The sequence below is a fragment of the Bubalus kerabau genome, chromosome 15, assembly GCF_029407905.1.
Source record: "Bubalus kerabau isolate K-KA32 ecotype Philippines breed swamp buffalo chromosome 15, PCC_UOA_SB_1v2, whole genome shotgun sequence".
NCBI lineage: Eukaryota > Metazoa > Chordata > Mammalia > Artiodactyla > Bovidae > Bubalus > Bubalus kerabau.
The window spans coordinates 77324833-77340552 of NC_073638.1; the positions used below are offsets into that span (position 1 = coordinate 77324833).

Sequence of the window (15720 nt, forward strand, 5' to 3'; positions counted from 1 at the left end):
CCTTAGCTTATGACCTCCATGACCCAGAACAAAGTGTCCATAGTCTAAATGCAAAAAGAAGCCTAAGACATTAATATTGAACTTCCAAAGACCTGATTATACATGAGTGAGTTTTCAAAGATAATTTTGACTAATCAGAAAATGCAACCACTATAGAACTTATTGCTCTCACTTGATAAGGTTCATTACAGTTGTTCTGCAGTTACATTTTGTTCCAGTTGTAGTGGAAGTTACTTATTTTGGAATTTTCATCTGGAGGGAATTTATTTAATCTTAGTAATACCTGGAAATCCCTAAAACTTTATTTTTAAATATTTAGTTTACTTTTTAAACACTTTTTACTTTATTATAGAAGAGATGAAAATGACATCATAACACTATGGTTGGAGCACTGCTTAGATCCCAGAGAAGGAAGAGTACACCTAAAAAATTCTTCACTGTTATGACCCTTTATTATTCAACTTCAGTGTTTTTCTTTTTTAATGAAAAAAGGTACAGAAACTCACTGATAAGAAATACAAGCTATTCAGGTAATATTTGAATTACCATATTGTTTAAGACTCTTTTGACTTGTTTATTGACTTGAGAGTCTTAAAATATATATACTAAAAGTTTATTCTTAGAAAAAGCTTACCTAAACTTTATGTGTGGATGATTTAGAAGTAATTTCCAATTTTTGGTGATGAGTTAAATAAGGTGAATTTCCATAGGGCACCATCTTTTCTTGCATGGATTTAATAGAGGAGAGAGGTCATGGGGTTTTGATCTTTGCCTCCTCTTTGTTAAATCATAGACAACAAAAAAACGGCCAGTAGTCACTGATGGTATAAAGGCAGTGTAGCCAGGGAGAATACAAAGAAGGCTAGCTAGTCCTCTATGACCAAGGGGAATAGGGAAAGTTTTCTTGGGAATTCTCTAGCGGTCCAGTGGTTAGGACTCTGAACTTCCCCTGCAGGAGCCATGGGTTCTGTCCCTAGTGGGGGAACTAAGATCCCTCATGCCACGCAGCAGACAGACAAAAAAAAAAAAAAAAAAGAAAGAAACTTAAAAATTTAGGTTTTAAAATTAGTTTTAAATTGTTTTTAACTGTAGAGTAAATGTGGCCCAGTTTACTCGCGAAATCCCTGAAATGCCAGAGTAAGTGGCACCAGAAATTTGGTTTTGCCCTGGTCGTGTCCCCCATATGCCCTTGGTTACAAGTGATGGGATAAGAAGATAAGAGGGACCTTCCCCGGCGGTCCAGTGGTTAAGACTGAGCTTCTACTGCAGGGGGCATGGGTTTCATCCCTGGTCAGGAAACTAAGATCCTACATGCCCTGACACAGCCAAAAAAAATTAATAAATAAGAGAAAGGATAAGATTGTGAATCACTATTACATAGAAAAACAACTAAATGAACATGGAATAGTTAATCTGTCAATAGTATCTTAGTAAAAGTAAAGGTAAATAAAGAATTTATAAGCAACCTAGATGTCAACCGACAGATGAATGGATCAACTAGTTATGGTACATATATTCAATGCAATATTACTCAGCCATAAAAAGGAATTAATCTGAGTTAGTTCTAGTGAGGTGAAAGAACCTGGAGCCTGTTATACAGAGTGAAATAAGTCAGAAAAACAAATATCATGTATTAATGTATATATATGGAATGTAGAAAAATGGTACTGATGAACCTGTTTGCAGGGCAGAAAGAGAGGCTCAGACATCGAGAACAAACTTATGAATACAGCGAGGGGAGGACCCGGATGAATTGAGAGAGTAGTGTTGAAATAAAGTTGCTGTATAACACAGAGAGCTTAGCCTGGTGCTCTGTGACAACCTAGAGGGGTGGGATGGGGTGGGAAGTGGGAGGGGGAGGTTCAAAAGGGAGGGAACATCTGTGTACCTATGGCTGATTCATGTTGTTTTATGGCAGAAACCAACACAACATTGTAAAGCAATTATCCTCCAATTAAAAATAAATTATCCTCCAATTATAAATAAAATTTAAAAATATTATGTAAATTTTAAAAAGGAATTTATAGAAGTGATAATCCAGGATTCTTGTTTTGGAAAATACTGCTTTCACATTCGACTTTTGATTCATACAAATGTAAAACAAAGTTAAAAATCGTATATTACCCTCAGGCTTAAGCTTTGTACCCAGCCTCACCTTCCTTCTGTGTTGCCCATAGCTATCAGGTCATTGGAAGATATTATATTGAGAAATACTTGCAGAGGTTTAGAAGTCTTGTTTTAAGTATAAGCTTAAGGGGGTTTTTACCCTTTAATCTATTTCTGTTGGATTTTTCAAGAAATCAGATATTGGCCTTATTTATTCTTTGGACTAGTTTTTAAATTGTTCATAATTAATCAGACACAGCTTTTATCTTTATTCCCACCTCCCATTTTCTGTTGGTTTATTTTACTCTGGTTTCTTAAATTGGATACTTATTTGAGGCTTTTGTTTTTTAGTTATAAATGCATAAGCTGTAAATTTTCTTCTGACTTCTTTGTCTCATTTGTTGTCAAATATTCTTCATTTTGTTAATTTCTAGATCATTTGTAACTGTTTTTATTTCAATATTTATTATGAAAAGATTTCTATTGTATACATAGTTAACTTTTTATTATGTTTCTAGTTTGCTTGGAAAGAAAATTTTTTAGATGGTCAAGAACATGATCAATTTATGGTGTCCCTTGAACTGAGAACCCTCATGCCACACTGCGTGACCTAAAAAAATTTTTTAAATAAAATAAAAACAGAACTCTATGTTAAAAATTAGAAAACATAGAAATTATTTTTTCAGTGGTCAATGTTAACTTTTCCCAGTTAAGGGCTAGAGCTATTATCTGAGATCATTTTTGTATGTTGTCTTGCCAAGTTATTCAGCTGTTGCTTTGAAATTATTTGCCTCTTCCTTTTGGAGAAGGAAATGGCAACCCACTCCAGTATTCATGCCTGGAGAATCCCATGGACAGAGGAACCTGGCGGGCTACAGTCCACAGGGTCGCAAGGAGTTGGGCACGACTGAGCAAGTTCACTTTCACTTCTTTATCAACTGCCTCACCTTAATCCAGTGTTATCACCACTCTCATCTGGATTACTGAATGTCTTCCTAGATGGTCTTCATCTCCCCTTCTCTGTAGTCAGATTAACGTCCTTAAATTGTTACCTTAGAAGAATTTCCATGGACTCCCTCCTGATACACTGTTAGTCTCTTTTGCCCACTTTTATGTCTCCCTACTAATCTGGACTGATTGTACTTACCTAATTTATTTTGCTTTACCTCTTTACATGAAAATTCTCAGCTATATAGTTCCTAATTTGCCTCTCCCTCTTTCTTTTTCCTCTCCCATCTGGGATTCCAGTTACACATATGTTAGACCTTTCCCTGTGTCCTCAGTATCCCAGATAACCTCACATATCATTTTGTACCTACTGTCATGATATAACTAAAACACCTTAAATAGTACCCTTTCACACTCAAAAGTATCCCCAGTTTGTGGGTACTCCTTATCTCTCATGCATTCTCTCATACACTTTTCCATATCTCCCATCCTTTTGTCTCTCTATGCTTTGTTTTGGATATTTTCTTTCAGTCTATATATTTTCTTTCAATATTTCTGTCTTCTGCTGATCTGATCTGCTGTTAGACTCAACCATTGAGTTCTTAAATTAGCGTTTTATTTTTTAGTTCTAGAATTTCTGTTTGGTTCTTTTTATAGATTTTTGTTCTCTGTCCAAATTCTCGATTTTGTCCTTCATTTAATTGAACATATTGCATAGTAATTTTGAGGTCTGTGTTGATAACTGTTAATGTTTCTGATGTCTTTTGGATTTTGGTCATTTGTGTTTGTCTCTATGAGTGCCTAATTTACTTTAACATATGCCAGAAATTGTATATGAAAAATTATATAGAGATAATTTGTGGGCTAGGATAACATAATTTTCTTTCAGCAAGAAAGTACCTTTGCTTTTGTCAGAGGCTAAGGGCCCACCTTATTCGACACTGTTGAAGCTGAATGATGTTTAAAATTTTTCACATACAAGTGAACTACAGCTATGTGCAACTATGATCAATGATGCTCACAAATATAATATTAATAGTAAATGAAATAAATCAGACAACCATTTATATGAAATTTTAAAACAGGTAAAGCCAATCTGTGGTGACTGAATAAGAACAGTGGCTTCTGTTGGGAGGTAAATGGCTAAAAGAAGACACTCGGGGAGTCCTGGGTGCTGATGTTGGCTGTGCCTTATCTGTGTGCCAGTTGCGCTGGTGGGATTGGCTTGTGGAAACTCATCAGGTTGCAGTCTAATATGTACACTTCTCTGGGTGTGTATTTTCAATTAAAAAGCTTACTTTAGTGAAAAAATTTTCATAATAAAACTTAAAAAAATTAGCTTGAAGACATGCAAATTACAGCTACATTGGTTTTCTGAGAGAAGAACTATCCACTGCTTTTGGAAATTAAAAAAAAAAGTTAACAAATACAGCAACAGCCTTTTTTATCTGGGTTATTTATTATGGGTTAAAAGGGAAAAGAGTAACAAGGAAATACAAGAGAATCATATGTTAATACAAAAACTTGCCCATGAGTGTTCTTAGCTGTATTGTTCACAGTAGCCAAAAAGAGGAGGCAACTTAAATGCCCGTCACTTGATGAGTCAGTTAACACAATGTAATCTGTCTATTCAGTGGAATATTATTCAGCCATAAAAAGGAATGATGTACTGACACATGCTCCAGTATAGAGTGAACCTTGAAAATATGCTCAGTGAAGGAAGCAAGTCACATTTCCTTTATGAGAAAATTCCAGAATAAGCAAGTCCATAGGCATAAAGTATACTAGTGGTTGCCAAGGAGAACGAGAAGGGGAATGACAGGTAACAGGCGTGGGGTTCTCTTCAGTGTAATACAAATGTGGGGGTGGTTGCACATCCTTGTGAACATACTAAAAACACTGAACTGTAAACTATAAAACAGGGAATTTTATGGTGTGTGAGTTATAACTCTGTTAAGAAAAGCTATATAAAGTGACTCTTTAAATAATTTTGACCCACCACCTTTCTCAGCATTCTAAATCAGCATGTTTAACAAGTTCACAAATAAGCATATTTCCTCCTAGGGTGCCGAATCTCCTACCTCAGATGTGTAGGCTCTTACATTGTCTTGTTCTTTGGAGTTCTTGGTGTTTTATTTCCATGTGCAATCTGTAAGTTTTTAAATTCTGAAATCATCTAGCTAAAAGTTGGAAGGAAGGGTTATAAGTGGCCTGGCTGTCAATGATCCAAATCTGTGAAAGTGTCTCTCAAGTCTCCTTCAAACTTTCTTCTGCCTGTTTCTAGGGGTTTCGGTGGTTCTAAACAAGTTTTTAGGTTAGTTTCTTGGCTTTTTGTTTCCTTACTCTTCATGCAGGTGATGTAAATTTTGGATCTTATATCTTTGTACCTTACTGAGTTATGCTTTTGAAGTTTTAGGGTGACTTCCCCACCTCTCAACCTTGCCCTGATAGATGGCAAACCTGCTTATTGCTTCTCTAGGGTTCTTCTGGCCTCTGATGAGGAGCACTTGACTCTGGGGTTTTCTGCAGGTTTCTACCTGCTTGTAAGCTTGAGATATGATCCCCACCCACTGCAGTCTTATTCTCATGTGTTCATTACAAGAACCTGAGCTTGCTCCCCACAGGCCTCAGCTCCCTGTCATCAGTTTTCCCTTATATTTATGGCTTTAACTCACCTTTTCTCTGGAACCTGGAATTTTTCAATCTTTCTAGTTTAGCTGTGTATCAAGACCTTTTTTATTTTCATATTTTATCTGCATTTTTATGTGCTTGTAGTGGCGGGTGGTGGGGGCGACTGATAACATCAGTTCAGTCCATATTGCTGTCAGACCTCCTCCTCAAAGATTTTAAGCTCATGTCTGTCATAGTGCAGTGCATTAAACTCTATGTCTTATTTACTCTCAAGGCAAGGATATCCTGTGATGGGATCTTAGAAGTACAGCTAGAGCAGTCATTCAGATGTTTGAAAAATTGTATTTGCAATAGGTCTACAAGGAGATTGAAAACTTTTATGCCGGGTGAAAATTAGTTAAGATCTTTACCCTACTATAGCCCATTTGATGAGAATGAATTTTGTTTCTGAATTTAAATTTTTTTAAAAAAATGAAAGAAATACAGAAAAATTGTAAAAATATAATTCTTCAGCTTGGTTCACATAGGGTTCTCTCTTGGCCACACTGCTTTACTTTTCTCTGTCAGTGGCAACATAGTATATAACAGAGTGATACACAATTTCTTTTTTTCCTGGATTCTTGAGAAACGTTACTTGTATCTCTTTAGAATAAGTATATGACCAAAGTGTGATTGTATCAAATTCAAGAAATTTAATATTGATGCAATGCCTTTAGTAGTGTATAGTCAGTATTCAAATGTTGCCGAATAGTTTTCATACTGTCCATTATAGCAAGTTTAAAAAAAGTCCTGGACCAAGCATTGCGTTTAGTTGTCATACCTCTTCTATTGCCTTTATACTATAACAGTTCTTGAGACTTTTTCTCATGTTAAGATTGGCAATTTTTGAAGAGTAAGAGCCTCTTATTATGTAAAAGTTCCTGTCTTGCAATATAAGCTCATCTGATTGCTTCCTTGTGGTTAGATTTGGGTTATACAATTGACTAGAAAAGCTCCATAAGTGTCATGTCCTTCTCACTACATCACATCAGGAGAATGTAATGTCAGTTTTTCAGTTGTTGGTATGTTTCTCTGATTTATTTATTAAGATTGTGTTCACTGATGACTGTAATTAATCATCCACATGAAGACTGTTAATATACCATTTGCCAACAAACACATTTTCATGTCATGAATTTATCATCCACTGGTGATTTGCTTGAACCAGTTAGTCCTGCAATGGTTGCAAAATGGGTGATTTTTCTAATAATTTTTATTTCTTATACATTTACTAATTGGCAGTTTACAGGGAAGAAGTATTTTTTTGCCCCCATTTATTATAGAATTGCCTTTGAAACCAGTGTTGGAGAAAATATGACAATTCTTGCTATATAATAATGACTGTGGCAAGAAAAGATTATCTCTGCTCTTTCGCACTGTTATTTGAAGAAGTAAATGTAAAATTGTCAGTTTTCATTTCAGTGTTCCCCATACTTACATACTGCATGATAAGCATGAGTTTAAAAACACTTGATGGTACAGAGTGTTATTTAAATACTTATCAATCTTGAAAATGTTTGTGCTAAGCGTTTGTCAGCAAAAAAAAATTTTTTTAGTTAAAGGCAAAAGTATTCTGTTATCTCTGTAATAGTTTTGAAGTTACTATTCTGTAGAGCATTGTGAATAGAAATATGCATTAAAGAAATGTGAAAGCAGTATTGATAATATGCCAGGAGATGTTACTCAAAACAATGGAATTTGCTTAATAACATTCATCCTTAAATCAAGGAAACTTTAACTCTTTAATATTAGAGTGGTTCAATATATAAATTTGTTTAAAAAGAAAGTAAGCTAAAGTTGTCTAAGAGAATTAGAAGATAAGCTACAGGGGCTTCCCTGGTGGTCCAGTGGTTAAGAATCCAGCTGCCAATGCAGGGGACCCGATTCGATCCCTGGTCTGAGAAGATCCCACATGTCGCGAATCAGCTAAGCCCCTGAGCCACGACTACTGAGCCCGCTCTCTAGAGCCCACGAGCCACAACTACTGAGCCCACATGCTACAACTACTGAAGCCCTTGTGCCCAGAGCTTGTGCTCTGCAGTGAGGGAAGCCATCACAATGAGAAGCCTGTGCACCGAAATGAAGAGTAGCCCCTGCTCACTGCAACTCAAAAAAGCCCATGTGCAAAAACTGAGACCCACGACAGTCAAAACTTCAAATAAATAAATAAATCTTTTTTAAAAAGAAGAAGCTACAGAATGGGAGAAAATATTTGCAAAAGACATATCTTTTAAGATAACAATGAGTTACCATCTCACACCTATTCAATTCAGTTCAGTCGCTCAGTCATGTCCAAGTCTTTGCGACCCCATGAATCGCAGCACGCCAGGCCTCCCTGTCCATCACCAACTCCAGGAGTTCACTCAAACTCATATCCATCGAGTCAGTGATGCCATCCAGCCATCTCATCCTCTGTCGTCCCCTTCTCCTGCCCCCAATCCCTCCCAGCATCAGAGTCTTTCCAGTATTTCAACTCTTCGCATGAGGTGGCCAAAGTACTGGAGTTTCATCTTTAGCATCAGTCCTTCCAATGAACACCCAGGACTGATCTCCTTTAGAATGGACTGGTTGGATCTCCTTACAGTCCAAGGGACTCTCAAGAGTCTTCTCCAACACCACAGTTCAAAAGCATCAATTCTTCGGCGCTCAGCTTTCTTTACAGTTCAACTCTCACATCCATACATGACCACTGGAAAAACCATAACCTTGACTAGACGGACCTTTGTTGGCAAAGTAATGTCTCTGCTTTTGAATATGCTGTCTAGGTTGGTCATAACCTTCCTTCCAAGGAGTAAGCGTCTTTTAATTTCATGGCTGCAGTCACCATCTGCAGTGATTTTGGAGCCCCCAAAAAATAAAGTCTGACACTGTTTCCACTGTTTGCCCATCTATTTCCCATGAAGTGATGGGGTCAGATGCCATGATCTTCGTTTTCTGAATGTTGAGCTTCAAGCCAACTTTTTAACTCTCTTCTTTCATTTTCATCAAGAGGCTTTTGAGTTCCTCTTCACTTTCTGCCAGAAGGGTGGTGTCATCTGCATATCTGAGGTTATTGATATTTCTCCCGGCAATCTTGATTCCAGCTTGTGCTTCTTCCAGCCCAGCGTTTCTCATGATGTACTCTGCATAGAAGTTAAATAAGCAGGGTGACAATATACAGCCTTGACTCCCTCCTTTTCCTATTAGAATGGCCCAAATCCAAAAACACTGACAGCACCAAATGATGGAGAGATCATGGAGCAACAGGAATTCTCTCTCATTGCTGGTTGGAATGCAAAATGGTTTAGCCACTTTGGAAGACCATTTGATGATTTCTTACAAAATAAACATACTCTTCCCATATTATCCAACAGTTGCATGCCCATTCCTTACTGAAAGGAGTTGAAAACTTGTTTTCAGCAGGAGACTGGGGGCTTCTTTGGAGAAATTCCCTCAGAGGGAAAATATATTGTAACAATTTTTCTGTTTGTAGGTCCCTCAACTAGAGTCATGAGTCTTGACTTTATTAGGACTCCCCACTCCTACCTGTCACTCTGTGATTCCTTCTTTCTGTCTTTAGTTGTGGAAGATCTTTTCTGATAGGTTCTGGTCTTTTTCCTCAAGAATTATTCTATAAATAATTGTAATTTTGGTGCTTGTGAGAGGAGGTGAGCTCAGAGTCTTCCTACTCCAGTACCTTGCTGCTGCTGCTGCTGCTGCTGCTGCTGCTGCTGCTAAGTCGCTTCAGTCATGTCCGACTCTGTGCGACCCAATAGACAGCAGCCCACCAGGCTCCCCCGTCCCTGGGATTCTCCAGGCAAGAACACTGGAGTAGGTTGCCATTTCCTTCTCCAATGCATGAAAGTGAAAGTGAAGTCGCTCAGTCATGTCTGACTCTTAGCGACCCCATGGACTGCAGCCTACCAGGCTTCTCCAGTTGTGCCCGACTCTCTGCGACCCCATGGACTGCAGCCCACCAGGCTCCTCTGTCCATGAGATTTTCCAGGCAAGGATACTGGAGTGGGTTGCTTTTTTCTCCTCCAGGGGATCTTTCCAACCCAGGGATTGAACCCCGGTCTCCTGCACTGCAGGCAGATTCTTTACCGACTGAGCTACAAGGGAAGCCCTTAGGACCTCCCAAAGGCCAGTTTTCTGACATTAGGGAGGAAGGGCACTTAGAGGGTTTAGAGTGGGCTCTGACTGCTTCTTCTGGGACTTTCAATCCTGTTTTCAGCCCCGTCTGCCACCCTACTTTAGGAGCTATCTGGTGACTAATTCCTTACCCTTTCTCAGGTTATTTGGTTCAGATGAGCTTTCTTTGCTTAGGGGTTCTCCTGCTGCTGGCTTGGATATCAGCTATGCTTGGCTTATTCCGTTATCTGTTTGTCCTACTTTCCTGGACTTTGATGCTGTTATCTCTTGTCTGTGTGTATGCTTTTTAAGTTCCTCACTCTTTGTTTTTTAGAAGTGAGTAGAACAAAATAGAAACATCAAAACCTTTATTTGCCTCTCCCCAGTATTTTGTTGACATCTTTCATTGTTATTTCCTCTTCTGGCTTTATTTATAGCTTTTATATTTCTGTACTTTCAATTCAGGATTGGTAAAATAGTGAGATGAATGGTTTCTGTCTGTTTATTTTAAAGATTTATTATTTATAAAACATTTATTTCAAATGCTAGATTTAGCATTTCAGTGTGAACGTAAGTAAAAGATCTGGAAAACCTGTCTACCCAGATAAGTGTGCTTTTCCCTTAGCTGATTATATCATTTGCAGTTAAGCCATGTTGTAGAATCTCTGTCTAGTATTTGGATGTTGGTGCTTATCTACATCCATTGCATAACAGTGGGAACTTTATTTATTTAATGGCATCTTTGTGTGTGTGTTAAAATACAAGTCACCTAAAATTTACCATCTTAACCATTAGTGAGTGTGCAGTTTAGCAGTGTTAAATACGTCCACACAGTTGTTCATCCTTCTGTACTGTACATCCTCATAACATTTCATCTTGTGAAGCAAAGTTGACCTACTACACAGTAACTCCCCATTCTGTCTCCCCCCCCAGCTCCTGGAAACCACCATTATACTTTCTGTCTCTGCAGTTTTGACTTTTCAGTACTTCGTATAAGTGGGATCCTACAGTATTTGTCTTTTTGTGACTGACTTATTTCACTTAGCATGGTGTCCTCAAGGTTCATCCATGTTGTAGCATGGTCAAATTTTCCTTCCTTTTTATGGCTGACTGATATTTCATTGAACGTATATACCACATTTTGCTCATCCATTATATTTTCAGGTAATTATTTAAAGACATTAGTATGGTACAAGTCTGCACATGTTCTAAACACTGTGGATACAGATATGCATACAGATTTCTCAGGTTTCGGCAATAGGTGAACTGAGAACTTTCACGTGTATAAGTTGGGTTTAGAAAAGGCAGAGGAACCAGAGATCAAGTTGCCAGTATTCATTGGATCATAGAGAAAGCAAGGGAATTCCAGAAAAACAGCAGAAAATTCTTAAAAAGGTGGGAATACCAGACCACCTTTACCTGTCTCCTGAGAAATCTGTATGCAGGTCAAGAAGCAACAGTTAGAACTGGACATGAAACAATGGACTGGTTCAAACTTGGGAAAGAAGTAAGATGAGGCTATATATTGTCACCCTGCTTGTTTAACTTACATGCGGTGTACATTGTGTGAAATGCTGGTCTGGATGAATCACAAGCTGAAATCAAGATTGCTAGGAGAAATATCAGCAACCTCAGATATGCACATGGTATCACTCTAATGGCAGAAAGTGAAGAGGAACTAAGGAGCCTCTTGGTAAGGATGAAAGACTGAAAAAGCTGGCTTGAAACTCAACATTAAAAAACTAAGGTCATGGCATCTGGTCCCATCACTTCATGGCAAACAGAAAGGGAAAAAGTGGAAATCCTGACAGACTTTCTTTTCTTGGGCTCCACAATTACTGTGGACAGTGACTACAGTCATGAAATTAAAAGACACTTACTCCTTGGAAGGAAAACTATGACAAACGTAGGTACTGTATTAAAAAGCAGAGATATCACTTTACTGACAAAGGTCCATATAGTCAGAGCTATGGTTTTTCCATTAGTCATGTATGGATGTAAGAGTTAGACCATAAAGAAGGTTGAGTGCTGAAGAATTGATGCTTTTGAATTGTGGTTATGGAGAAGACTCTAGAGAGTCCCTTGGACTACAAGAAGATCAAACCAATCAATCCTAAAGGAAATCAACCCTGAGTATTCATTGGAAGGACTGATGCTGAAGCTCCAATACCTTAGCCACCTGTTTTGAAGAGCCAACTCATTGATAAAAGACCCTGATGCTGGGAAGGACTGAAAGCAACAGGAGAAGGGGCAGCAGAGGCTGTGATGGTCAGGTGGCATCTCTGACTCAATGGACAGGAGTTTGAGCCAACTCCGAGAGATGGTGAAGGACAGGGAAGCCTTTTGTGCTGCAGCCCATGGGATTGCAAAGAGCTGGACATGACTTAGTGACTGAACAACAACAACAAACCTACAAGCCCTACTTTGGCTTAGTCCTCTAGAAGCTGATATATTTTCTTAGGCTTCCCAGGTGGCACTAGTGGTAAAGAACCCGCCTGCCAATGCAGGAGACTAAGAAAGACAGATTTGATCCCTGGGTCGGGAACATTCCCTGGAGAATGGCATGGCAACCCACTCCAATATTCTTTCCTGGAGAATCCCATGGATGGAGGAGCCTGGTGGGCTATGATCTGTAGAGTCACAAAGAGTCAGACAAGACTGAAGCAACTTACCAGCGTATTTTTCTTAAAACCTGTCCCATCAGGGGTCTTAATCTAGATAGTCATTTTGGCAGTTATAACATGTTGATAGCAATGACTAATGTTGGTACTTGTCTGTAAAGAAAAGAAAGTCAAAAAAAGAGAAAGAAAAAAGTCAAATACATGCCTTGTCAGCCAAGAAGAAGACCCTGTCTAGCCTCTTGGTGTCAGAATTCCAACATGCTTGCACCCAAGGTGGAGAAAGCTATATGAAGCTAATAGTGAATTGATAGAATTTTAGTTTCCCCAAAATGGTCTCCTTTTAAGAAAGGCAACATGTCAATCACTTGATGCTTCCTTTCTCAGTTTTATTTCTCAATTAATAAATTGCATTCATGTATATAAACTGTCTCCTGTAACTGAAGTCCCCCCAGACCTTGACTGAACTAATAAAATTAGTTTCTTTTGAGCCTGTACGTCCAAGCACTAGACCCTGGGCCAGGATGATCATTTATTTGCTAGTTTCAGTGACCAACATCTTTCCTGAAAGTGCCAGCAGGCTTCCAATTACCTTTTCAAAAATCACTTCCCTGTTTTCCCTACTGATTTTGCATATATAAATAGTTCAAAGAAGTAGTAAAATTTTAGAATTTCTATGCCTAACTTAATAGAAGAAAGGGGGGGGGAGGCTTTTATGGGAAGAACAAACAAGTTTCTTTAGGAAACATGAGTGTTGAGAACAAATAGGAGATAAGAAAGTTGTTGATAATATTTGCTTGTGTGGGTGCAAATGGTCTTTGCGTCTTTTTCATGACCATGAAACTCCCCCAGATGGGGGATTTATATTAGGTTTACTCTTGGTCTCTCTCCTGGGAGTAGACGCCAACCTGAAATGAGAATTTATGGCAGTCCTCATTTCTTAGAAGTTGCTGCTTTTAGTCAGATAAGGGAAGCGCTGAAAAGGTTTTCTACATCTGTTGAATCTCAAATGTCTTTAGCTTAAAATAATCTTTATGCCAAAGTAGCATATTTTAGAATGGCATAGCCTGATCCTCTTCAAAGGTAAAGTGAGATCTGGTATCTCTTCCAGATAAGAAATGAGGTTTGAATTAAGGTGGTTATCTATGGAAATGAAAATGCTGCAAATATAAAGGATTTTATATAAGCAGAAGTTTGAAGGATTTAGTAATTGGTTAGCATAGTAAAGAGCAGGAAGAAAAGTTCAACTGTGGGTCTCTCTTTAATGTTTGTACCAAGTTTCCCTTTATAATCCTGGGAGCACTCGAAGAAGGAATTTTGCAAGAGCCAAAGCAAAGGTAAACCACCTATTACTTGTAGAGGATGAATTAACATCCTTGGCATCCTAGGCCTAAAGAGACAATACGTGCTGGTGTCTTTCTCTCTGTGGAGACAACCCCCACCCCCCAATTTGGGGTCAGTAACTAATTCTAGTTATTGGAAAATCCTTTTAGTGCTTCCAGTGGTACAAAAAGTCGCAAGAGTCATGCATTAGAGTGTTTGCGTCGGTAGATTCTCTGATAGTAGGAACACGTCCCCACTTTAGGGGCAGCACAGTCCTCCAGCACTATGCTTATCTCAGGTCTATGGCTGGGTTGCTTCAGGGCCTTGAGCTGTTTAAAGCTTTAAAAGATCTTTTTATTTTTACTTTAATATTTGTTTAAGTGGGTAAAGGACTTCCCTGGTAGCTCAGATGGTAAAGCATCTGCCTACAATGTGGAAGACCTGGGTTCAATCCCTGGGTCGGGAAGATCCTCTGAGAAGGAAATGGCACCCCACTCCAGTACTTTTGCCTGGAAAAGCCCATGGACGAAGGAGCGTGGTCGGTTACAGTCCATGGGGTCGCGAAGAGTCAGACACGACTGAACGACGTCACTCACTCTAAGTGGGTAAAGGCTTGAATTAGCACTTTGTAAAAGAGGAGGATATCCAAATGTCTAACAAACACATGAAAAAAGTGCCAGGAGGGGAAAGGCAGTCATTTAGGCATTAAATTAAATGCCTTTAAAAAGGCATTTAATTTAATCATCAGTCATTCAGTGCAGATTAAATGAGATACCACCACACTCCTACCAGGATGGCTAAAATGAAAGAACCAGCAGTTCCAAGTGGTGCTATAGCTGTGGATCCATAGGAGCCCCAGTGTGTTTGTGGTGGTGATATAAATTGGTACAAACCCTGGAAAACCGTTTGGCAGTAATTGTCAAAGCTAAATACAGGCATACCTTGGATGTATTGTGGGTTGGTTCCGGATCACTGTGATAAAGTGAATTATATGAATTTTTTTGGTATCCCTGTGCATATAAAAGTTGTGTTTTAAACTATAAACTATTAAGAGTAAAATAGCATTATGTCTTTAAAACACAACATGTAGGAACTTCCCTGGCAGCCCAGTGATCCCAATGCAGGGGCACGGGTTAATCCCTGTTTGGGGAACTAAGATCCCACGTGCCCCACAGTATGGCCTTAGAAAAACAACAACAACAAATGTACAAAACTTCATTTGAGAATACTTTGGGGCTTCCCTGGGGGCTCACTGGTAAAGAATACACCTGCAAGTGCAGGAGACAACGTGTTCAATCCTTGATCAGGGAAGATCCCACAGGCTGCAGAGCAACTAAGCCCGTGCGCTACAACTGTTGAGCCTGTGCTCTAGAGCCGGGAGCCGCAACTCCTGAGCCCACGTGCTGCAGCTGCTGGAGCCTGCACACCCCAGAGCCTGTCCTCCGCAACGAGAGAAGCCCCCACTTTGTTGCAACTAGAGAAAAGCCCACACGGCAACAAAGACCCAGCACGGCCGAAAAAAAAGAATATTGCTAAAAAATGATGCTAACCATCACCTGAGCCTTCAGTGAATTGTAATCTTTTTGCTGGTGGAAGTTTCGAAATATTTGAAGAATTACTAAAATATGACACCAAGACACAAAATGGCGCCGATGGACTTGTTCAACACAAGGTTGACACAAACCTTCAATTTGTTTAAAAAGGGGGGAAGCAGCATCTGTGAAGCACAGTGAAGTGAGGTGCAATGAAACAAGGTATGCCTGCTGACCCAAACTCAGCACTCCTGGCTTTACATGGGACACCAGCGAGGGTTTTTATTCACCAGAAATGTCATGCAAGAATGTAATAGCTAAAAGCAGGAGACAACCCAAATGTTCATCAGCAGAATTTATAGATGGTGATATATTCATAACATGGAGTGCTACACAGCAATGCAAAAGAATAA

General features: G+C 39.0%; 1 protein-coding gene across 8 annotated transcripts in view; it reads left to right on the plus strand.

Moving 5' to 3' along the window:
- ATG13 (autophagy related 13) overlaps window positions 1–15720 on the plus strand; it is a 42138-nt gene that overhangs the window by 2005 nt on the left and 24413 nt on the right. The gene's annotated exons all lie outside the window — the stretch shown is intronic.